General features: G+C 38.4%; 1 protein-coding gene and 1 long non-coding RNA gene across 6 annotated transcripts in view; one reads left to right on the plus strand and one right to left on the minus strand.

Annotated features, from left to right (window-relative positions):
• The window catches only part of LOC113467199 (actin-1-like), a 42,940-nt gene extending 22,605 nt beyond the window's left edge, over positions 1-20,335 (minus strand). The window contains exon 1 of one of the 5 annotated variants that reach the window (XM_026823248.1): positions 20,254-20,335. The gene's annotated coding sequence lies outside the window, so the exon portion shown is untranslated. Of the gene's footprint in view, positions 1-7,584; positions 7,687-8,643; positions 8,754-19,804; positions 19,995-20,041; positions 20,127-20,253 lie in introns of those variants that run through there. The other 4 variants (XM_026823246.1, XM_026823247.1, XM_026823249.1 and 1 more) reach the window with 4 other exon arrangements.
• Positions 17,936-19,866, plus strand: LOC113467200. The gene is made up of 3 exons (XR_003391359.1): positions 17,936-18,032; positions 18,075-18,216; positions 19,725-19,866. It is a non-coding gene; the product is annotated as an uncharacterized LOC113467200 (long non-coding RNA).
• Positions 20,336-24,121: the final 3,786 nt, after the last annotated feature.

The following is a 24,121-nucleotide window of genomic DNA, read 5'->3' on the forward strand; positions in this document are numbered from 1 at the left end:
ATACTGGTGAGTGCAGCACAGTCAGAGCCAAGCTTCGACTCACACACACATACACATACACACATTGCATTCCTCTCTTCTTATTACCGAGAAAGGAATGTTCTCTAGATCCGGCCGGCGTCACTACCACAACCAGAGGCTAGCAGAGATTACTATAGGATGTGTCAAAACTACCACAACCAGAGGCTAGCAGAGATTACTATAGGGTGTGTCAAAACTACCACAACCAGAGGCTCTCACCATTACCTTGTCTTCGGGAAAATGTAGAAATCAAAGACTACCACTCAATTTTTTGGACTAGAGTTTACTATAGGATGTGTCAAAAGTAGGTGAATCAGAGGCTAGAGAAGATCAGTAGAAGATGTGTAGAAATACCTGAATTAGGAGTTCATCTGGAGAAGAACATTACCTTGTCTTCGGAAAAACGTAGAAATCAAAGACTACCACTCAATTTTTTTATGGCCTTTAACCTTTATCACAGAAAGGTAAAAGACTTGCGTAAAAGATATAAGCAGAAGTAGTGGGTATGTTTACCAAGAAAAATCACGTATAAACCATATAAATACCTCCGTTTGAGAACTAGAACGATGAACAGGTGTATGGAGTGGGCGAATGGAGTAAAATTCAGTTCCAAAATAAAGTGCTATAAAGCTAAAAACTCAATCAATGAAATTGAGTTCCCAAAATGGAGGTCAAATTCGGGGCATTTTTTGTCCCGTTGGGGCAGTAATTCAACGAGACGAAATTCCATCATCTTCACCCTCATGAGTCGCTTTGTGGAAGGAATTTTAAAACGAAATTGAATCCCAATAATGAGACGGTGTGACACAAAATTCCCCTATCTTTTCCCCTATAAAGCAACTTTGATGAAGGAATCAACTTGAAATTGAATTCCCTCAATCATGAGAAGAAGCGTATGACTCATGTTTCGCAAAAGCTGTATACGTCAGCTATGCTTATATCAACATGGAGAGGGTTCAGTCCACTTACAATCTCATTTACACGATGACGCATAGCATCTTCCCTGTAAGTTTAAAGCCATCACTTACACCCCTATCAATAACACGACACATTATTTCCTGATAAAGAACATTGGAATTACAAAGACACTTCCTGATAAAAGACCATCGCGGCATCAGCATTACACAGATATTTTCCGCATAAAAGACATCGGAATTTCCCGTATGTATTCCCTAAAATTTCATTTTCAAGAATACAAGGAACCTACACACAAAGAGACCCTTCTCTACTTCCAAGCTGCGGAGACACAATTCTACACAGATGGGATCCGAAAGTCTCAGTACTCTTTGTACATACATATGGGGCCAAACCAGAGCCATGTTGGTCTCCACTCAAACGCACAGACAAGATCTTTCCAAGCTGTTGGTACTGACTACATACCTAACAACCAAACTCATACATAGGCAAGCTCTACCTACATAAGTACTGGTTACATACGCTATACATAGGTAAGCTCTACCTCTATCTCTACATACTGGCAACTTACAATCGCAAGTTCTACAAGTCTACATACTGGTGAGTGCAGCACAGTCAGAGCCAAGCTTCAACTCACATACACACACATTGCATTCCTCTCTTCTTATTACCGAGAAAGGAATGTTCTCTAGATCCGGCCGGCGTCACTAGCACAACCAGAGGCTAGCAGAGATTACTATAGGGTGTGTCAAAACTACCACAACCAGAGGCTCTCACCATTACCTTGTCTTCGGGAAAATGTAGAAATCAAAGACTACCACTCAATTTTTTTATGGCCTTTAACACAGAAAGGTAAAAGACTTGCGTAAAAGATATAAGCAAGGTACAAAGCATTTGAAGAAAAGGATCATCAAGATACAAGCGTGGTGCCTGAAAAAGAAGACACATATCAACTGAAGAAGCTAGTAAAGAAGAGGAATCACAGACACTCAGACACACTCAATAAAAAGTATAGTTATGTAGGAAACACTCACTGATCAAAGTACCTGAAGAAGCTAGAAGACAAGATAAAGAAGAACACTGGAAGAAGAAGAAGAGAATCAGTCGTCTATACATTCTATACAAACTGCAGAGTCCATTCACCTCTATCTAGTCTGCGGACACCGGGGCATTACCACAGCCATGTCTCCACAGCTCTACAAAGAATCAGAATAAAGAAGAAATTATCTCCAGATTCATAATAAAGAAATAATCTCCAATGAAAATCCTCATACAAAGCCGATCATAGAAGAAAATAAAAGCTGATCATCGAAGAAAATAATGGATTTAAAGAAGACAGATGCATTTATAATGACAACGGGATCATCAAACACGAGGGGATCAAAATCAAGTATGTAATTAAATACTAAAATCACTAACTAAACAGTGTCTTCATAGTCTCAAACACTGCTGGGGATAAAAATTCCATATCTCAGCCGGGATTGAACCCGCGCCCTCCTGTTTACCAGACGACATCCCCGAGGCCGGTTACAGGAAAAGGGAAGAAACAGAATCTCTCCAACAATCTGGACCAAGAATACCAAGATCCAAGAATGTGGCCCGCAAGAAGGTCACTATCTCTCCAAGAATGTCAAAAGCAGGATTGACAAGAAAGTTGCAACACCGGTACCGGACTGGTCCAACTTTATCTTATACTGGTCTGGATCCAAATGTCACCGGTAAATTGGCTCGACCCGTGAGAACCCGGTTTAACCGGACGGTACCTTGGCTCGATAACCCGGTATAACCGGAGATGTTGGCTCAACCAATGAGAATTGAGGATGCAATCCAGTATAACCGGACAAGAGAAACAGTAAAACCGGACGAGACAAACGGGAATCCCCTTTCATTTCAACTCAAATTTTTAGGATCCTAAAGTTCGCCCCGAACCCACGACCTAGCGTTTACAAAGCAGGCGCGCTACCCCCCAAGCTAATTGATACTAAAACTGAACTCATCTTCGATGTCTCAATCCCCTTTCTTTTTCTCTCTCCACATCATCTCCAAACAAGGCACGGCAGAAATTGATACTTCTGGTAAACCTGCTCTTTCCAAGATGGTGATTTACTTCAAAATAGGAAACTTCAAGTTGATATGTATAAATATCACGATTGAAAAAAATCTCGACGAGAGAGGAGAAAGGGCAATACCGTCCAACTTTCACTGAGACGTGAACTTTACACACACAGACAAACCCAGACAACTTTCAATATGATCGATTTTGTCAACTTTTTTCCTCAATCAACATTTTTTAACGTCGTGTAGCGTCTCGTTTTTTTTTTTTTTTTTTTTTTTTTTTTTTTTTTTTAGTGTGGACCACCTGTTATGCACAACTTGGGCCCGAGCTCCCAAGAGAAGACGGAGTGAGAGTGATCCTTGAAAGAGAACTGCCCTTATAATTTCCATGGGCAGTCTGTCTGTCAATAAAGTTCACTGATTGTTTCTTTCTCGAGAACTGCCCTTGTAATTTCCATGGGCAGTCTGTCCAGTGTTTCTTTCTCAAATGAAAAAGATTAGCAAGATAGATACCTAAGTAGCTAACCAATTTAATGAAAGAAAACTAAGTACCCTAATCAAACCCCCAAATTCGATATCCTGTTTTAGCCGGAGGAAGTGGATTGATTGAACCCTAGTAGAACTGGTAGAATACAAAGAATGGGATTTCCCCAAGAAAAATCAAAATTCCACTGATAACAAAATTAGATACCAGGTACAAATAAATATGACAAAATGGGACTGATAATAACTTATCAAGAATTTTCTACCAAACAGGTGTGGCCACACTACCTTATCTATTTTTACATACTGTGAGTACCTTCTCACAAGGAATTGGCAAATAGAAATGTAGGTACAGAGAAACATTTATAACTAAGTTGGCAATACCAATGATACATACGGGCAAACATCTACCACTGAATTGGCAATACCAATGATAGGTACAGGCAACATCTATCTTGAGTTGAAGTAACCTGTCAGAAACAGGAAAAAAGTGTCACCACTACCTCAGCTAATTATCTTATTATGGTACAACAATTTCATGTACACAAACACAAATCTAAGGACAGCACTAAATCTTCTCAACTACCTATAAATCAGCTAAAAATAACACTCTCACGACCTTGTTTAGACTGTCTTATCTAGGCAGCATTAAACAAGGTGTAATTATTTCCCCCCATTAATTAAAATACACTTATGGTCAAGTGCTATAAGGAAGTGCCACATTGTACAGTAGTCCACTTAAGGTAAAAGTACCAAGTGATAAATACGGGCAAACATCTACCACTGAATTGGCAATACAAATGATAGGTACAGGCAACATCTATCTTGAGTTAAAGTAACTTGTCAGAAACAGGAAAAAAAAGTGTCACCACTACCTCAGCTAATTATCTTATTACGGTACAACAATTTCATGTACACAAATCTTATATTATAATCTCTCATAAGGACAGCACTAAATCTTCTCAACTACCTATAAATCAGCTAAAAATAACACTCTCACGACCTTGTTTAGACTGTCTTATCTAGGCAGCATTAAACGAGGTGTAATTATTTCCCCCCCATTAATTAAAATACACTTATGGTCAAGTGCTATAAGGAAGGGCCACATTGTACGGTAGTCCACTTAAGGTAAAAGTACCAAGGAACGGCCTGGCCCGATTGTGAACTTGTGGTAAGAGTACCAAAGGAAGGGCTATGGCACAAACGCAGACACACCCAGCCTGTCAAGAATTACAAGCAGCATGAGTTAAGCATTGTCGTATTTGGACCTGAGACTCAACACTCCTTATATGGCGTACACGGTTAGGTCTCTCTCGAGCTCTAATCCCCTATTACAAATCTGGCCCGATTGTGAACTTGTGGTAAGAGTGCCAAAGGAAGGGCCATGGCACAAACGCAGACACACCCAGCCTGTCAAGAATTAGTTCTGCATTGTCGTATTTGGACCTGAGACTCAACACTCCTTATATGGCGTACACGGTTAGGTCTCTCTCGAGCTCTAATCCCCTATTACAAATCTTATGAATGAATCATACTACTTTGAATCAATTGAATGACTAACTAGATGTCCCCCGCCCACTCGGTGTTCTCGTTTTATAGTAGTCTGAATATTGTCTGGTAGTTAAGGAGAATGATTTAATAGTCTGGGAACACGACTAGGCAAATGAGGTGTTCGAAATTCCAAGTAACCAAGTTTTTTGTAAGCCGGTCTCAAAATTGCCTTTTACAAAATCTCGAAGTTTTAGATTTGCTTTGAATGCGATGGAAAATCAAAAAGACAGTTACTTATGTAAGAGTAAAAAAAAAGTCCTTCTAAAACTCGATGTTCGAAGAAAAGCCCCATAGTAAATTAATAACTTGGGATAGCAAGAAAAAAATTATCTATCTTGAAGTTTTAGATTTGCTTTGAATGCGATGGAAAATAAAAAGGACAGTTACTTATGTAAAAGTAAAAAAAAAGTCCTTCTAAAACTCGATGTTCGAAGAAAAGCCCCATAGTAAATTAATAACTTGGGATAGCAAGAAAAAAATTATCCGCGAGTAATAGATCAGTTTTCACAACTTTTTATTAATGAGCTAGACGATCAGATTTCACAACTTTTCCATTTATTAATCTAGTATTGGTTGATCATGGTCACACATGGAATTCCTAATCTTCTCTCGTCTATTAATTATCAGCAGAAATCGCGACCAGTGAAATCAGTGCACCACTTTACATAAACCATAGCCTGGCACATACTTATAATAAGTAAATCAGGCTATGAGGTAACTTCTATAAATTTCCATCCATCAAAACAGCATAGGTGTCATCAAAGATATTTTTTTTTTTTTTTTATACGGGCAAACATCTACTACTGAATTGGCAATACCAATGATAGGTACAGGCAACATCTAATCTATCTTGAGTTGAAGTAACCAGTCAGAAACAGGAAAAAGGTGTCACCACTACCTCAGCTAATTATCTTATTACGGTACAAGAATTTCATATACACAAATCTTATATTATAAGAACGAGTCTCTCATAAGGACAGCACTAAATCTTCTCAACTACCTATAAATCAGCTAAAAATAACACTCTCACGACCTTGTTCAGACTGTCTTATCTAGGCAGCATTAAACAAGGTGTAATTAATTCCCCCCATTAATTAAAATACACTTATGGTCAAGTGCTATAAGGAAGGGCCACATTGTACAGTAGTCCACTTATGGTAAAAGTACCAAGGAACGGCCTGGCCCGATTGTGAACTTGTGGTAAGAGTACCAAAGGAAGGGCCATGGCACAAACGCAGACACACCCAGCCTGTCAAGAATTACAAGCAGCATGAGTTCTGCATTGTCGTATTTGGACCTGAGACTCAACACTCCTTATATGGCGTACACGGTTAGGTCTCTCTCGAGCTCTAATCCCCTATTACAAATCTTATGAATGAATCATACTACTTTGAATCAATTGAATGACTAACTAGATGTCCCCCGCCCACTCGGTGTTCTCGTTTTATAGTAGTCTGAATATTGTCTGGTAGTTAAGGAGAATGATTTAATAGTCTGGGCTTTGAATCAATTGAATGACTAACTGGATGTCCCCCGCCCACTCGGTGTTCTCGTTTTATAGTAGTCTGAATATTGTCTGGTAGTTAAGGAGAATGATTAAATAGTTTGGGAACACGACTAGGCAAATCAGGTGTTCGAAATTCCAAGTAACCAAGTTTTTTGTAAGCCGGTCTCAAAATTGTCTTTTACAAAATCTCGAAGTTTTAGATTTGCTTTGAATGCGATGGAAAATAAAAAGGACAGCAATAGTCTGGGAACACGACTAGGCAAATGAGGTGTTCGAAATTCCAAGTAACCAAGTTTTTTTTTTGTAAGCCGGTCTCAAAATTGCCTTTTACAAAATCTCGAAGTTTTAGATTTGCTTTGAATGCGATGGAAAATAAAAAGGACAGTTACTTATGTAAAAGTAAAAAAAAGTCCTTCTAAAACTCGATGTTCGAAGAAAAGCCCCATAGTAAATTAATAACTTGGGATAGCAAGAAAAAAATTATCAAACTCCAAACAGTCCTCACATAAATCGAAATTTGGAAAGAAATTCAAAACAGAACAGAGACACCAAAATACAAAAATAATCCAAGGGTTGAAATAACTTTATGAAAATTAAAAACAAACTTTATGAACAAACTTTATGAAGTTACCAAATCAAAGGGATAAAACCACTCTAAAATAAATTGAAAAAGTAAAAACCCAAAATCCACCACAAAATCCATTATTGAAATCGAAAAAGCTTACGAGATTTTAATCCAAACACCAAACCAATGAAATAGACAAAAAGTAAAAAATAAAACAGAACAGAGACACCAAAATACAAAAATAATCCAAGGGTTGAAATAACTTTATGAAAATTAAAAACAAACTTTAAAAAGTTACTTTACCACCAAATCAAAGGGATAAAACCACTCTAAAATAAATTGAAAAAGTAAAAACCCACCACAAAATCCATTATTGAAATCGAAAAAGCTTACGAGATTTTAATCCAAACACCAAACCAATGAAATAGACAAAAAGTAAAAATCAAGAAAAAAAAAATCAAATCATAGAAAGTAAAAATCAACTTACATTAAAAAATAAATAAAATTAACAAAAAAGTAAATAAAAAACTAAACAACTTTGTTGTTAACTATCACAGAGATGGAACAAGACTGACTAAATCCCACTAAGGATTTGAATCACCACTAAAAATGATGACCAGGGATATCCACTAAACCACTACGTCAACTAACGTCACAAGTTCTCTTATCACTACCATTTTTAGCTGTCTCTCGTTATCACACCCGAAGGTTCATGTCCTTATTAGGGGAGAATCACCCCCCCCCCTCATTTGCCACAGACAGGGTTGCAAGTTGATATTGGAACCAAATGAGGAAACCTAAGGCCCAATAAGGAAATCGTCCTTTTATGTAGGTATTGAATGAAGGGCGTTTAGGGAACATCCCTAAACTGGATTAATGAAAATTCCTAAAATGGAAAACTATTACCTAGTTTTATCTTTTATCTGATGAAAACACAGAACTTGGAAAAATTTAAGATGGTTCTAAAAAACCCAAGAACGAGAAAGGGATCCCCATTTCGTCCATTTCTTCAATTACTTTTTAGGTATTACCTACGAGGGTATTTACTTAGTTGATTTGAATTTCCACTGATACGCACCAACACCCACACAGAAGAAAGCACCACAATAGAAAGCACAAAAATCCACAGTAAAAGAAGAACTAAAAAAAAGTTTCAAAAGTAAAAGTAGTTACACTTTCCAAATTCAAGTAAAGACACACAAAAATACCAACAGCAAAAAATCCAAACAGCCGGCGTTTCAAAAGTAAAAGTAGTTACACTTTCCAAATTCAAGTAAAGACACACAAAAATACCAACAGCAAAAAATCCAAACAGCCGGCAGGCAGACAAGTAGAAAAAAAAAACTCCAAAAGTTTTAACAAACAAAATAATAGAAAGTAAAAAGACCAAGACTCAAATAAAGTTAAAGTTACTTAAAAAAGGACTAAAAAAAGAAATAATTTAAAAATAAAATTCAACTTACATTAAAAAAATAAATAACAAAAAATAACTAGGATATTTACAGGACTAAAAAAAGAAATAATTTAAAAATAAAATTCAACTTACATTAAAAAAATAAATAACAAAAAATAACTAGGATATTTACAAATAAATAGTTTGTTGACTATCACAGCACGGAGTATAGAAGTGAACTGACTTGGTTTTGGATTCGGTATATGGAATATAAACAGGGTTCCCGGCTACACGTCATACGTCACCAAATTCCCGGTCCTTATCAGAAGGGTCGGAACAGTCAAGTACTATCTTATCAGTTGAGTCACCACTCGAGCGGCAAAGTCAGAAGGTTCTTATGTTATTGCCTTTTGGAGACTTGTTTGGATTCGACCCCAAGGACAGCCGCTAGCCAGCCGGGACTCTCCTCCTTCGGCCGGGACAAAACAGTCCTCCCTCCCTCCCTCTCTTTTCTCTTCTCCACCTTCTCTTGTGGTAGTAACTTCTTTCCTTTTCTCCTTCTTTTGGGATAAGGGGACTTCTTCCCAAGAAGGGAGGACTTCACTCTTTTCTTCCCTTCTCCTTAATTAGTGATAAGGAAGGTAACATAAACGTATACCAATGTGATACCCCCATTTCTCAAGAAAGGGACCTTCTTCTCTTCTCCTTTTGTGGTAAGAAAGGTACCTAATATAAAAGTACTACCTATCCCTCGTTTCTAAGAAAGGGGCCCTCCAGCCTCCCTATTGTGAAAAGGAAAAAACGGCTAGGTAACATACGAGGTCCCACTACCCTAACCAACAGAGGACGACCGGACCGGAATGGACACACTACATGCTCTCCACCCTACAAAAAGCAAACCTGATAGCGTGATAGCTGATACAGATCATCAAAGTATATCGCCATAACAAGGCAACACATCAATATTTGATAAATTGATACCATACAAGCACAAATTGTTGACAATTGATACCTTATTTACGAGAATAGGGGAGTCGAGGGCAAAGTGGAACTGTGTGTATAGGGGAGACTGGGGAAAGGTGGGGTGATTGGAATGAGTGCACTTTTTTTACTTCCGGACTGGATGATGTCTCACACATCTGATGAATCATAGGGCTCTCCTTATATGGGCAAAGGAAAACCCCTCTCGATTGGTAAGAAAGGTACCTAATATAAAAGTACTACCTATCCCTCGTTTCTAAGAAAGGGGCCCTCCAGCCCCCCTATTGTGAAAAGGAAAAAAAACGGCTAGGTAACATACGAGGTCCCACTACCCTAACCAACAGAGGACGACCGGACCGGAATGGACACACTACATCCCCTCCACCCTACAAAAAGCAAACCTGATAGCTGATACAGATCATCAAAGTATATCGCCATAACAAGGCAACACATCAACATTTGATAAACTGATACCATACAAGCACAAATTGTTGACAATTGATACCTTATTTACGAGAATAGGGGAATCGAGGGCAAAGTGGAACTGTGTGTATAGGGGAGACTGGGGAAAGGTGGGGTGGTTGGAATGAGTGAGTGCACTTTTTTTACTTCCGGACTGGATGATGTCTCACACATCTGGTGAATCATAGGGCTCTCCTTATATGGGCAAAGGAAAACCCCTCTCGATAGGTATTTGTACTTGAGATGACTAATATGGTGAGTGATAGATTGTAGTATAGTATTTGTAGTAACCATGTTTAGAGCTTGGAGGGTACAATGTCTATCTTGTTAGCGCTAGGTCGCAGATTCCCGCCTGGGGCGGATTTAATCCTCAACAGATAGGAGCTTGGTTTCTCCTATCCTGTCTTCTTTCTCCTTACGCTTTCGGGACGATAAAACCTTAGCAGTTACAATTCCAATTATCAAACCTCATACAAAAAATGTTCAGCTCAACCTTTGAACCCAACCCGGGGCGGATTTAATCCTCAACAGATAGGAGCTTGGTTTCTCCTATCCTGTCTTCTTTCTCCCTACGCTTTCGGGACGATCAAACCTTAGCAGTTACAATTCCAATTATCAAACCTCATACAAAAAATGTTCAGCTCAACCTTTGAACCCACCCCGTTTCTAACCTAACTGGGGGTAAATATCCCCCGAGAGGTAAAAACGCTCTTTCGGGGAGTAAAAAACTGGAGGTAACGTTAAAAAAGGGGGTGGTAATGGCCTCACACAAGGTTGACAACCACTTCAGTTTAGACCTGTGGTCCAGTTTAGACTTTGGCCTACAAAATGATAGGAACATGGTAGGAACCCCACATCCTGCACTGGCTACGAGATAGGTTCCCAACACCAAATATGGTCAATAATAAAGTACCCAGCCAGTTCGTAGATTCGTAGATTCGTAGAAGCTTAACCCATCCTTTAGGGCTGTTCGCCCCTACACCTAAGCCTCGGAGTGGGCTTTTTGTGTATAAAGTGCAGCACCATCCCTTTGGGGGCCTGGCTAGGTTCTAGGTACTGAAGGACATAAATTTAAGTACTTAGGTAAGTACTTCCTTCACACTTGGAAAAAAAAATTGACACGCTTCACTTCATATACCCTGGTAGATAAGCTAATAAAAATTAAACTACTTTCTCTCTCAGAAATTCATTTTCAGATCCATAACTGACCATCCCTTTGGGAGCCTGGCTAGGTACTGAAGGAATAAATTTAAGTACTTAGGTAAGTACTTCCTTCACACTTGGAAAAAAAATTGACAAGCTTCACTTCATATACCCTGGTAGATAAGCTAATAAAAATTAAACTACTTTCTCTCTCAGAAATTCATTTTCAGATCCATAACTGACCAAGAGTGGTCAGATCATTAATAAATTTGCCATGTTGACAGTGCAGCGAGTTGTGACCTTGTGCTGGCTATATGAGGAAATGATCAAATTTGACCCGATACACACCAAACTAGTTTTGTGGTTCTTTAATGAGAGAATTTCTCTTTCATACAGGTTGATGCCTGGTTTTCCTCAGTAAGCTTTACACAGGTCTTAGGGTTGTGGTTAGATGGGGCTAGGCTAGGGTAGGCTTAAAAAATAGAAGAAAAAAGAGGTGAAAATTGATTTCCACATCTAGCCAAGCCTGTGTATAACCCCACCTCCATATTGGGACTTTATCAAATTATTTGGTAATTATGCAGAAGTCATGTCCGTGGAAAAGAAAAACTCTTTTTTACCTAACCCTATAATAACACTAATAACTGCTCTAATTGTGAAAACTCCTTGTTGCGTTTAACCTAACCCTATAATAACACTGGTCACTGCTCGTTTGTGCCAGTTCCTTTGGTAGCAATATTCCACGGATGTGACCTCTGGATGGGGCTAGGCTAGGGTAGGCTTAAAAAATAGAAGAAAAAAGAGGTGAAAATTGATTTCCAATTATTTAAAACCTTTTTCTTTCCAAATCTAGCCAAGCCTGTGTATAACCCCACCTCCAAGAGAATTTTATTTGGGAATTTATCGAATTATTTGGTAATTATGCAGAAGTCATGTCCGTGGAAAAGAAAAACTCTTTTTTACCTATCCCTATAATAACACTAATCACTGCTCTAATTGTGAAAACTCCTTGTTGTGTTTAAGTTTAACCTAACCCTAAAACACTGGTCACTGCTTGTTTGTGCCAGTTCCTTTGGTAGCAATATTCCACGGATGTGACCTCTGCACAAGTACCAATTATTTTTATGTAGGTACTTGGTGAAATAGTAATAGTAATGGAAAAACAGTTGTACAACCTAAGTTGTAACCACCGTACTGTAAATGGTGGGAATCAATCTGCCTCATCAATCTGCCTCTCCCCCTACCATTAACACCAAAGGAGGGGGGGGGGGTCCTTGAAATTTTATTTGGGGGATAGGAAGTTTCTGGGCCTTTTTAGTAGAACTAGTAGAGTACAGAGAATGGGATTTCCCTAAAAAAATCAAAATTCCAATACCAGATACAAATAAATATGACAAAATGGGACTGATAATAATTTATCAAGAATTTTCCACCAAACAGGTGTGGCCACACTACCTCATCTATTTTTACATACTGTGAGTACCTTCTCACAAGGAATTGGCAAATAGAAATGTAGGTACAGCAACATTTATAACTAAGTTGGCAATACCAATGATAGATACAGGCAAACATCTACCACTGAATTGGCAATAGCAATGGTAGGTACAGGCAACATCTATCTTGAGTTAAAGTAACTTGTCAGAAACAGGAAAAAAAGTGTCACCACTACCTTAGCTAATTATCTTATTACGGTACAACAATTTCATGTACACAAATCTAAGGACAGCACTAAATCTTCTCAACTACCTATAAATCAGCTAAAAATAACACTCTCACGACCTTGTTTAGACTGTCTTGAGATTTCAAGTTTTACAACTACTATTTAAAACCCAGATCAATTTCTATTCAGAGAGAACAGAGAAGGTAGGTAGGTAGGTGGGTAGGTATGTATGTAAACTGAAAAATACGGTGCGTACAGCCACTGCTCTACTAAAACCCTCAGATCTGATATGGGAGTAGTCTCAATGAAGTGTAGTTGATTGACCAGCCTAGTGTGTGGATGTGGATTCACCCATGAAATTATCACCATATATGTGTATCCAGGCAGCAACATAAAACAATTTTCGAATTAGAGGAACACCATTTGTCAAATTGAGGTCGGAGATTCACACCAAGCAAAAGTCTGATCAATGACAAACATACTGGGAAGTAATTTCCATGGGCAGTCTGTCAATAAAGTTCACTGATTGTTTCTTTCTCAAATGAAAAAGATTAGTAAGACAGATACCTAAGCATCTAACCAATTTCATGAAAGAAAACTAAGTACCCTAATCAAACCCCCAAATTCGATATCCTGTTTTAGCCGGAGGAAGTGGATTGATTGAACCCTAGTAGACAGAGAGGAACAGAACCATTTGATTCCAGGGACAAGGTCTTGAGATTCAGAACCGAAGAGACAGGTGGTTCGTATCCAGGCAGCAACATAAAACAATTTTCGAATTAGAGGAACACCATTTGTCAAATAGAGGTCGGGGATTCACACCAAGCAAAAGTCTGATCAATGACAAACATACTGGGAAAAGGGTTGCCGTTGCCAAGTTCGTAGTTTATCTTGTTTGTTTGCCTGTTTGTTTACTCATCTGTTTGCTCAAGTTTCCTTTTCAATAATAAGCTATAGTGCGGTACTGAACCCAAGATCAAAGAAATTACTTCCATTTGTTTGTTTGCCTGTTTGTTTACTCATCTGTTTGCTTAAGTTTCCTTTTCAATAATAAGCTATAGTGCGGTACTGAACCCAAGATCAAAGAAATCACTTCCATTTTGAGTTCCTGTTTGTTTGTTCGTTTGACTGATAGGTTGATTAAGTGTTACTGGACCCAAGTTTAAATGAAACAATTTCATTTTATAGTTGTGTACGAGTGCTTGGGCATTTCTTTCGAAACATAGCAAGGGGACAGAAAGATAAGCTATCAGTGTGGAGCATCATCCTGAGAACTGAGATGGCATGATGAGTCAGGATTACCATGAACTAATCAATGTTAGAGTAGGTATTCATAAAATATGAGTGTTGAGTGTTATTTCATAAGCAACTGATAATTGAGTCAACATCTCCCAATACAAGTTTACATAACATTCTCCCTTTTACATTACACAGTGGAATCATTAGAAATTGAAGTAGGTACCTACCTATTTATTTCAACATCATTTTACCTCCATAATACATATTCCCTTTTTGTAAACAGACAATGAAATGAACAGAGAAACTGATAGTACCCTGTTTATTTTTAACTTTTTTAAAAATATTTTATTGCAATTATATGTCAGTCAAGTCACTAAGATGACTTCAGACAAAGTAAGCCACTTGAAAAGTATTTTGAAGAGAAGAAATTATTTAAACAAGTGATGTCTTCCATTTATCAAAGACCGATCCATTTATCAAAGACCAGGTACATATTTTTAAAACCATAACAATCCGAATTGAAAAGAAAAAAAAATGCACATTAGTCGTTATAGTCGTGGTCGGTAAAGCAGGCCTTATAAAATAAGAACCATGTTTCAATTTCAAGCCCTGCAATTCCTCTCACTTGTAAGTAGATACTTCAACAGGGGATAATGGCATAATTTTGTTCCCTTGCATAATTCTTACTTCCTATTTGTCTCGATCACACAGCAAGCACGTTTGGAGAGAAACCGATAGTACCCTTTTTATTTTAAATTTTTTTTTAAATATTTTATAAGTAGGTATTTTGAAGAGAAGAAATTATTTAAACAAGTGATGTCTTCCATTTATCAAAGACCAGGTACATATTTTTAAAACCATAGCAATCAGAATTGCGAAGAAAAAAATGCACGTTATAGTTGTTATAGTCATGGTCGGTAAAGCAGGCCTTATAAAATAAGAACCATGTTTCAATTTCAAGCCCTGCATGCACATTACAGTCGTTATAGTCATGGTCGGTAAAGCAGGCCTTATAAAATAAGAACCATGTTTCAATTTCAAGCCCTGCAATTCCTCTCACTCGTAAGTAGGTACTTCAACAGGGGATAATGGCATAATTTTGTTCCCTTGCATAATTCTTACTTCCTATTTGTCTCGATCACAATATAGTTGTTATAGTCATGGTCGGTAAAGCAGGTCTTATAAAATAAGAACCATGTTTCAATTTCAAGCCCTGCGATTCCCCTCACTCGTAAGTAGGTACTTCAACAGGGGATAATGGCATAATTTTGTTCCCTTGCATAATTCTTACTTCCTATTTGTCTCGATCACACAGCAAGCACGTTTGGCCTTCACCCAATAGTTTAATTGAATGGGAAACTAATTCAATGCCACTGTCACAAGAGACTAATGAATCTAATGATCCATTGTGTTAAGCTACGGTGAACTTGGGATTATCAGCTCCATGTTTGTTATGTTAAATGCTATGTATCTTCATTAGAACTTGATATTTATTCTCCCTTCATCCCCAAAGCTTTGGATTTGGACAAAGGATTAGGGTTGCCAACCGTACGTTATTTCCCGGAACAATCCGTATTTTTGTCAAAAATCAAATGTTCCGCCGGAACACACCTTTGTTCTCCATGTTTGTTATGTTAAATGATATGTACTATCTTCATTGGAACTTGATATTTATTCTCACTTCATCCCCAAAGCTTTAGATTTGGACAAAGGATCAACATGAAATTCAATTTATATTGAACAGATCAAGTTATGCATAAAACCTGCAATCCTGGGGTTCAACAGGTTCAACTTGGGAGTTTTTTTTAATATATATATCAACAGGGCAAATAAAATTAAAAAATTTCCATGTTTGTTATGTTAAATGATATATGTACTATCTTCATTAGAACTTGATATTTATTCTCCCTTCATCCTCAAAGCTTTGGATTTGGACAAAGGATCAACATGAAATTCAATTTATATTGAACAGATCAAGTATGCAATATGCATAAAACCTGCAATCCTGGGGTTTAACTTGGGAGTTTTTTTTTTTTTTTTTTTTTTTTTTTATTAGGGGAAAAAAAATTTAAAAAAAAATTTTTTTTATTCCCATTTTCCCAAATAAGTTTGGTCGGCAAATAAAATTTAAAAAAAATCTTATTTAATCCACATTTACCTACATAGCTTGGTCAGCTTGTAAAGTGCAGCACCATCACTTTGGGGGCCTGGCTAGGTACTGAAGGAATAAATTTAAGTACTTCCTTCACACTTGGAAAAAAAAAAAAATTGACAAGCTACACTTCATACACCCTGGTAGATAAGCTAATAAAAATTAAACTACTTTCTCTCTCAGAAATTCATTTTCAGATCCATAAGTGACCAAGAGTGGTCAGATCATTAATAAATTTGCCATGTTGACAGTGCAGCAAGTTGTGACCTTGTGCTTGCTATATGAGGAAATGATCAAATTTGACCTGATACACACCAAACTAGTTTTGTGGTTCTTTGATGAGAGAATTTCTCTTTCATACAGGTTGATGTCTGGTTTTCCTCAGTAAGCTTTACACAGGTCTTAGGGTTGTGGTTAGATGGGGCTAGGCTAGGGTAGGCTTAAAAAACAGAAGAAAAAAGAGGTGAAAATTGATTTCCAAATCTAGCCAAGCCTGTGTATAACCCCACCTCCAAGAGAATTATATTGGGAATTTATCAAATTATTTGGTAATTATGCAGAAGTCATGTCCATGGAAAAGAAAAACTCTTTTTTACCTAACCCTATAATAACACAAATCACTGCTCTAATTGTGAAAACTCCTTGTTGCGTTTAACCTAACCCTATAACACTCACTGGTCACTGCTCGTTTGTGCCAGTTCCTTTGGTAGCAATAATCCACGGATGTGACCTCTGCACAAGTACCAATTATTTTTATGTAGGTACTTGGTGAAATAGAAATAGTAATGGAAAAACAGTTGTACCTAAAATGTAATCACCAGGTTCTGTAAATGGTGGGAATCAATCTACCTCTCCCCCTCCCAATAACACCAAAGGAAGGAGGGGGGGGGGGTCCTTGAAATTTTACTTGTGGGATAGGAAGTTTCTAGGACTTTTGTTGTAGGTTGTAGGTATTATCCAAAGTTTGTCTGGCCCTGAATTGGAAGTTGTGTTCAACACAGTTCAATGAACATAACCAACTGGAAACTTGAGATTGGTTTGAACTTTGAAACCAGAGACAGACCAGACAGTGAAAAAGAAGAGATCCGAAGCCAGTCAAATTTGAAAAAGGATTTCAGCCAATAGTGATTCAGGTTTTAGTTTTGAGATTATAAAAGTGGTGTGACAGCATTTTTTAGAGGCAGAAGATTCTTTGCAAAATTAATACAAAAAAAAATTAAAAATCTCTTGCTGAAACCTACAACTCCCTTAAACTCATATCTTAAATCCTATCCTACTCTGACAGAGAAATCTTGGTATTGAGATCTTTCAAACTGATGTTTTCAGGGACCTGAAATGTCTTTCTGAAGCATAATCTTTGTTAGTCCTCATAATAACAAAAACTGAGCTTTCAATCAATGATAACCAATAGCTACTTAACTAGGAGACTCTCTGTACCATTGAAAAAGTGCCATGTCCTGCAGTGCCTATGAGCTTTATTTTGATGTGTATTTGTGATTAAGGTAAAGTTTCACTGTGATTAAGGTAAAAGTCCTCATAATAACAAAAACTGAGCTTTCAATCAACAATAACCAATACCTACTTAACTAGGAGACTCTCTGTACCATTGAAAAAGTGCCATGTCCTGCAGTCTGCAGTGCCTATGAGCTTTATTTTGATGTGTATTTGTGATTAAGGTGAAGTTTCACTGTGATTAAGGTAAAGTAAAGTTTTACTGTGAAAATAAAAGAAAAGGTAAAAGATTTAATCTGAAAATGAGCTTTATCTAGCCAAGTGAGCAAGGGCTTCAGGTCAAGTGGTTTCTAGAATCTAGATATTTCTAAAGCTTGCATTCCACCAAAAACGGTTAGAACCCAAGCCAAACCAAAGTAGCATCAGTAATGGCATCCTTCAGCACTATTCAAGGTTTAGTAGCATCAGTAATGGCATCCTTCAGCACTATTCAAGGTTTAAATCGACTCAACTTCCACGAGAGGACAACAAAATTACCCTCAAACCTCAAACAAAAGTTAAGTTTAATCCCAAAGTTTGGGCGTGACCACATGGCCAAAGCAAGGCCTAAGTTGAACTTTCATCCCATGAACTTTTCGTATACCGGCGTAGCAGTTACAATTCCAATTATCAAACCTCATACAAAAAATGTTCAGCTCAACCTTTGAACCCACCCCGTTCCTAACTGGGGGTAAATATCCCCCGAGAGTTAAAAACACTCTTTTGGGGGGGTGAAAAACTGGAGGTAACGTTAAAAAAGGGGGTGGTAATGGCCTCACACAAGGTTTGACAACCAGTTCAGTTTAGACCTGTGGTCCAGTTTAGACTTTGGCCTACAATATGGTGGGAACATGGTAGGAACCCCACATCCTGCACTGGCTACGAGATAGGTTCCCAACACCAAATATGGTCAATAATAAAGTACCCAGTAGTAATGTCTGCTACCGAGTAGTAAATGAGAGTTTGTCTTGTCTGCTGAGTCAAACTCGAGCTCTCATGGTGACAGACATTCTTGACTCAATCTCTCTGTTAGGGGATAGGTACCTACATTATTGGAGACAGGCATTCTTGACTCACTCAGATAGGGGAGACTTGGAGACAGAATGGAATCAGTCAATGAGTCACACCCCCTCTGTCAACTTCGTAAATCTTCATACCAGACAGTTTCACGAAGGTTCACGAGATTGGTGGTTCGAGTCCTAGTCAAGTCATAAAATTTAAGGTCATAACCGTGGATTAAGGTAAAGTAAAGTTTCACTGTGAAAATAAAAGAAAAGGTAAAAGATTTAATCTGAAAATGAACTTCATCTAGCCAAGTGAGCAAGGGCTTCAGGTCAAGTGGTTTCTAGAATCTAGATATTTCTAAAGCTTGCATTCCACCGAAAACGGTTAGAACCCAAGCCAAACCAAAGTAGCATCAATAATGGCATCCTTTAGCACTATTCAAGGTTTAAATCGCCTTAACTTCCACAAGAAGACAACAAAATTACCCTCAAACAAAAGTTTAGTTTAATCCCAAAGTTTGGGCGTGACCACATGGCCAAAGCAAGGCCTAAGTTGAACTTTCATCCCGTGAACGGTGAAGTCATGGGGTTACCATCACGTCACGTGAAGTCATGGGCTTACCATCACGTCACGTGAAGTCATGGGCTTACCATCACGTCACGTGAAGTCATGGGGTTACCATCACGTCACGTGAAGCCATGGGCTTACCATCACGTCACGTGAAGTCATGGGCTTACCATCACGTCACGTGAAGTCATGGGGACTATGGGGAGTCAGATAGATGTAGGTGCATTGCATAGTGCATAGTTTAAAGTTTTCCCATAATATTGTAGGTAATTTCGTTCTGGACAGCCATACTACCATCACATGACGTGACGTAACGTGATGGTAGTGTGGCTGTCCTGATCTAAATTACCTACAATATTATGAGAAAACTTTCAACTACTGGCTCTTTCTGGCTTCCCATCATGACTTTACGTGACGCGATGGTAGTGTGTTTCTACCCTAATGGTTTCAGAAGTACGGAACAGTAAGATAAGTTTGAGTTTGTTACGGTTGAATTTTCACACTGAAGGGGAGTAGGGGGACGAAATTTCCAAGATATACCGGCGAATGCGGCTTTTCTAAAGACAACAAAAACTAGGAAATTATAACAGAAGTAAATTGACGAATGTACTTACATGAGGTGTAATTCAAAGTTTAAAAAGATTTCACCAAGCCGAGATAACTTTAGCAACCTAATTTCCAACCAGCCACGTCTAAACTCTAAACTGAAAGCGTTCAAGATATTCGTAATGGCGAAGGAACGCCCTTTCGAGACAAAAAGTTTACCGGCAGCAATGAAATAAACGTTGAACTACACCGTCAAAACACCAAGGCATTAAATTTCTAAAAGGAGAATTGGAAAATTTACTTACCTAAATTTAAAAATGTAACAAAAAAATTTGAATAAATTCGCACGGGAATTTATTTCTTCGAACTTGGAACTCGATTCAAGATATTCGTAATGGCGAAGGAACGCCCTTTTGAGACAAAAAGTTTACCGGCAGCAATGAAATAAACGTTGAATTACACCGTCAAAACACCAAGGCATTAAATTTCTAAAAGGAGAATTAGAAAATTTACTTACCTAAATTTAAAAATGTAACAAAAAAATTTGAATAAATTCGCACGGGAATTTATTTCTTCGAACTTGGAACTCGAAAAGGGGGACGAAATTCCCGTTCCCAGACCAAGGGGGGCGAAATGGGAAAGCTAAAAAGGGATGACATGGGAGGACGGTGTACCCCGTCAGGGAATTTTAGTTATTTCAGGGACAGTAATGGGAAAATTGGGGACAGAAATAGAATGAGTGAAATAGAACAACTTTATGGAAATCTTCAGGGTTCAGTCTAGACGGAGGGAAATTAACTGGGGAGACAAATAGTGTATCTATTATTTTCATACATATAAACAGTGGCGTAGTGATCCATGGGGAATGGGTGTAGTTCTTTATTTAGACTTTTGAATTAGGACATGTCTCTTTATACTATTTTACTTAAGTTATATATAAAAATGGATAGGTACTTACGAGTAGGTTTTTATATCCCGACTCGGAGTTTCGTCTATTTAGGACTTTTGTTGTAGGTTGTAGGTATTATCCAAAGTTTGTCTGGCCCTGAATTGGAAGTTGTGTTCAACACAGTTCAATGAACATAACCAACTGGAAACTTGAGATTGGTTTGAACTTTGAAACCAGAGACAGACCAGACAGTGAAAAAGAAGAGATCCGAAGCCAGTCAAATTTGAAAAAGGATTTCAGCCAATAGTGATTCAGGTTTTGGTTTTAGAGGTTATAAAAGTGGTGTGACAGCATTTTTTAGAGGCAGAAGATTCTTTGCTAAATTAATACAAACAAATGAAAAACCTCTTGCTGAAACCTACAACTCCCTTATACCCATAAACTCATATCTTAAATCCTATCCTACAGAAATCTTGGTACCTATTAAGGCCTAGACACACCAAAAAACCGCTGAGTATTACAACCCATGTTTATATGAGAGCTGACACACCAAAACCGCTGAGGTTTCCCGGAACGTCGAACTCGAACCACAAGCCAAATGATTTAGACCGGTTAGACGTCATTTAAATTGCCGTAAAATCAAAGGTCTAAATGTCTGAAAAATTCTTTGGCTTCCAAGAATCTATCGTTTTTGTTTTTATACCTCCCAAGTTCAGATCTTTTTTCGGTCAGCCCAAACAACTGTTCCACAGATCCCTGACTTGGGTGGACCCGGCTTGTATGGCAATAGGTAGTAGGTACCAATCCTATACACTATCTTTCGGACAGCCTATAGGTACTCCTATTAGAAAGATATGTAAAAATTAGGAAGTTAGAAAAGTAAATAAAAACCTTGCAAAGTGCAATCTCAGCAGAAATCCTAACTATACGGCCATCGCCCTACGTCTGTTTGCACTATTTTGCTATTAATCCTATTACACCCCCTATATCCTACTTTCCTCTATTTATGCTTCCTTCTATTTCGGTGCGAGGAAATGAAGGGAGGGAGGAGGGATTCCGGTCCCTCCCCTTGGGAAATTCCTATGCAGTATTTTTTCCCGGGGGAGCAGGGGTAGAATTAGCGTGAGAGAGCAAAAAAACCGTACCTATAATAAATAGAAAATAGGAGAGAGAGAGAGAGAGAGAGAGAGAGAGAGAGACAGGAGGAGGAGGAGGAGGAAAGAAGGGAAACTAATAGGGTAGGAAGAAGGAGGAGGAAAAGTCTAGACGAGAGTTTTTCGACAAATAATGTAAACAGAAAGGGAAATTTTGAGAAGGGAAAATCTGAGAATATTTCCCATAGGCAGGCTGATTTTCGTGAAAATTTCCCACACGCAGACGGTATTTCGTGAAAATTTCCCACACGCAGGCTGTTTTTCATGAAAATTTTCCACACACAGGCTGTTTTTCATTGGGATTTTCCCGCTCATTCTCCCAATATCTTATTTTACATTTTCATAGTTTCCACTGCAGATATGTATAGCCGTGATAGGAACCTATAAAGTGCTGCAACAAGGAAGTTATTATCGTCCCGAAATCGTAAAGAGAAGGAGGACAGGATAGGCGAAAGCCAGCCGTCCCGAGAACGAACCTCACCTGTGCAGTATAAAGTCCGCCTCGGGGCAGGAATCGAACCCACAACCTGGCGCTTACAAGGCAGACGCGTTACCCTCCAAGCTAACTAGGCTGCACAAGTGCACAAGATGAAGTTCGACCCGGGCGGGAATCGAACCCGCAATAGAGTTCAAAATGAACTGGAGGTCGAAATAAAAACATTACGGGGACCAAATATGGCGTAGCTCGGTAGCATCTCTGTTTGACCTTGATCAATTTACTATCTAGGTCAGAACTCAGGACCGCTGATTGTGAGGAATCCAGTGTCAACCGACGCGCTATCACAAATAAAACAATTATTATTAATCCTAACTATACGGCCATCGCCCTACGTCTGTTTGCACTATTTTGCTATTAATCCTATTACACCCCCTATATCCCACTTTCCTCTATTTATGCTTCCTTCTATTTCAGTGCGAGGAAATGAAGGGAGGGAGGAGGGGTTCCGGTCCCTCCCCTTGGGAAATTCCTATGCAGTATTTTTTTCCCGGGGGGAGCAGGGGTAGAATTAGCGTGAGAGAGCAAAAAAAACCGTACCTATAATAAATAGAAAATAGGAGAGAGAGAGAGAGAGACAGGAGGAGGAGGAAAGAAGGGAAACTAATAGGGTAGGAAGAAGGAGGGAAAGTCAGAAAGTCTAGACGAGAGTTTTTCGACAAATAATGTAAACAGAAAGGGAAATTTTGAGAGGGGAAAATTTGAGAAATTTTCCCACAGGCAGGCCGATTTTCGTGAAAATTTCCCACTCGCAGACGGGTTTTCGTGAAAATTTCCCACACGCAGGCTGTTTTTCGTGAAAATTTCCCACTCGCAGGCTGTTTTTCATTGGGATTTTCCCTCTCATTCTCTCCATATCTTATTTTACATTCCCATAGTTTCCAAAGCAGATAGGTACAGGCATAATAGGGAACCTATAAAATATTGTAACAACAGAGGTCTTATCGTTCCCAAATCGAAAAGAGAAGGAAGACGGGATAGGAGAAAGCCAGCCGTCCCGAGAACGAACCTCGAACCTTATCTGTTTAGGATAAAGTTTGGGCCTGGGCGGGAATCGAACCCGCGACCTAGCGCTTACAAGGCAGACGCGCTACCCTCCAAGCTAACTAGGCTGCACATGTGAACAAGATGAAGTTCGACCCGGGCGGTAATCGAACCCGCAATAGAGTTCAAAATGAACAATGAACTGGAGGTCGAAATAAAAACATTACGGGGACCAAATATGGCGTAGCTCGGTAGCATCTCTGTTTGACCTTGATCAATTTACTATTAACGTGCAGGTGGCAAGATAGAATTTCAAGCATTTCTTAGACCATAGAAATTTTGAGGAAATTGGCAAATTCCAATATGTTGTTATTATTCGTGCCACAACGCTCCCAATAGTTGCAACATTACTGAAGCATGCTCATGTTCGACTTGTGAATGTTTACAACGTTGTCCTACCGTATTTAAAGGTTCGCATGCTTCCAAAGCATAACTCAGGAGTTCATTTGCACAAAGCTCGCAACAAACCCTTGTATTCAAACTTTCAAACACATACGTACATAATTTAGACTTTTAGACTTCAGATTGGGACCTCTTCCACTTGTTTTTATTATTCTCGAGATTATATTTGCATGATACGGATTTTTTTTTCTTTTTTTTTTTTTTTCAAGATATCATTTTCAGTTAGATTAGGAGGTACATAATATGTACATGTATGTATTTCCTTAAGTAATATGTAGTTGTTCTACATAACATACTTAGATGTATCATTTATTGTTCATTGTTCAATCCCTATGTACGTAGGTACACAAGTACCTATTCAAACACAAGCCAATTGATTCTCCAATAGCTATGATCAAGT

This window comes from Diaphorina citri, unplaced genomic scaffold, assembly GCF_000475195.1.
Source record: "Diaphorina citri unplaced genomic scaffold, Diaci psyllid genome assembly version 1.1 scaffold428, whole genome shotgun sequence".
NCBI classification, from domain to species: Eukaryota; Metazoa; Arthropoda; class Insecta; order Hemiptera; family Psyllidae; genus Diaphorina; species Diaphorina citri.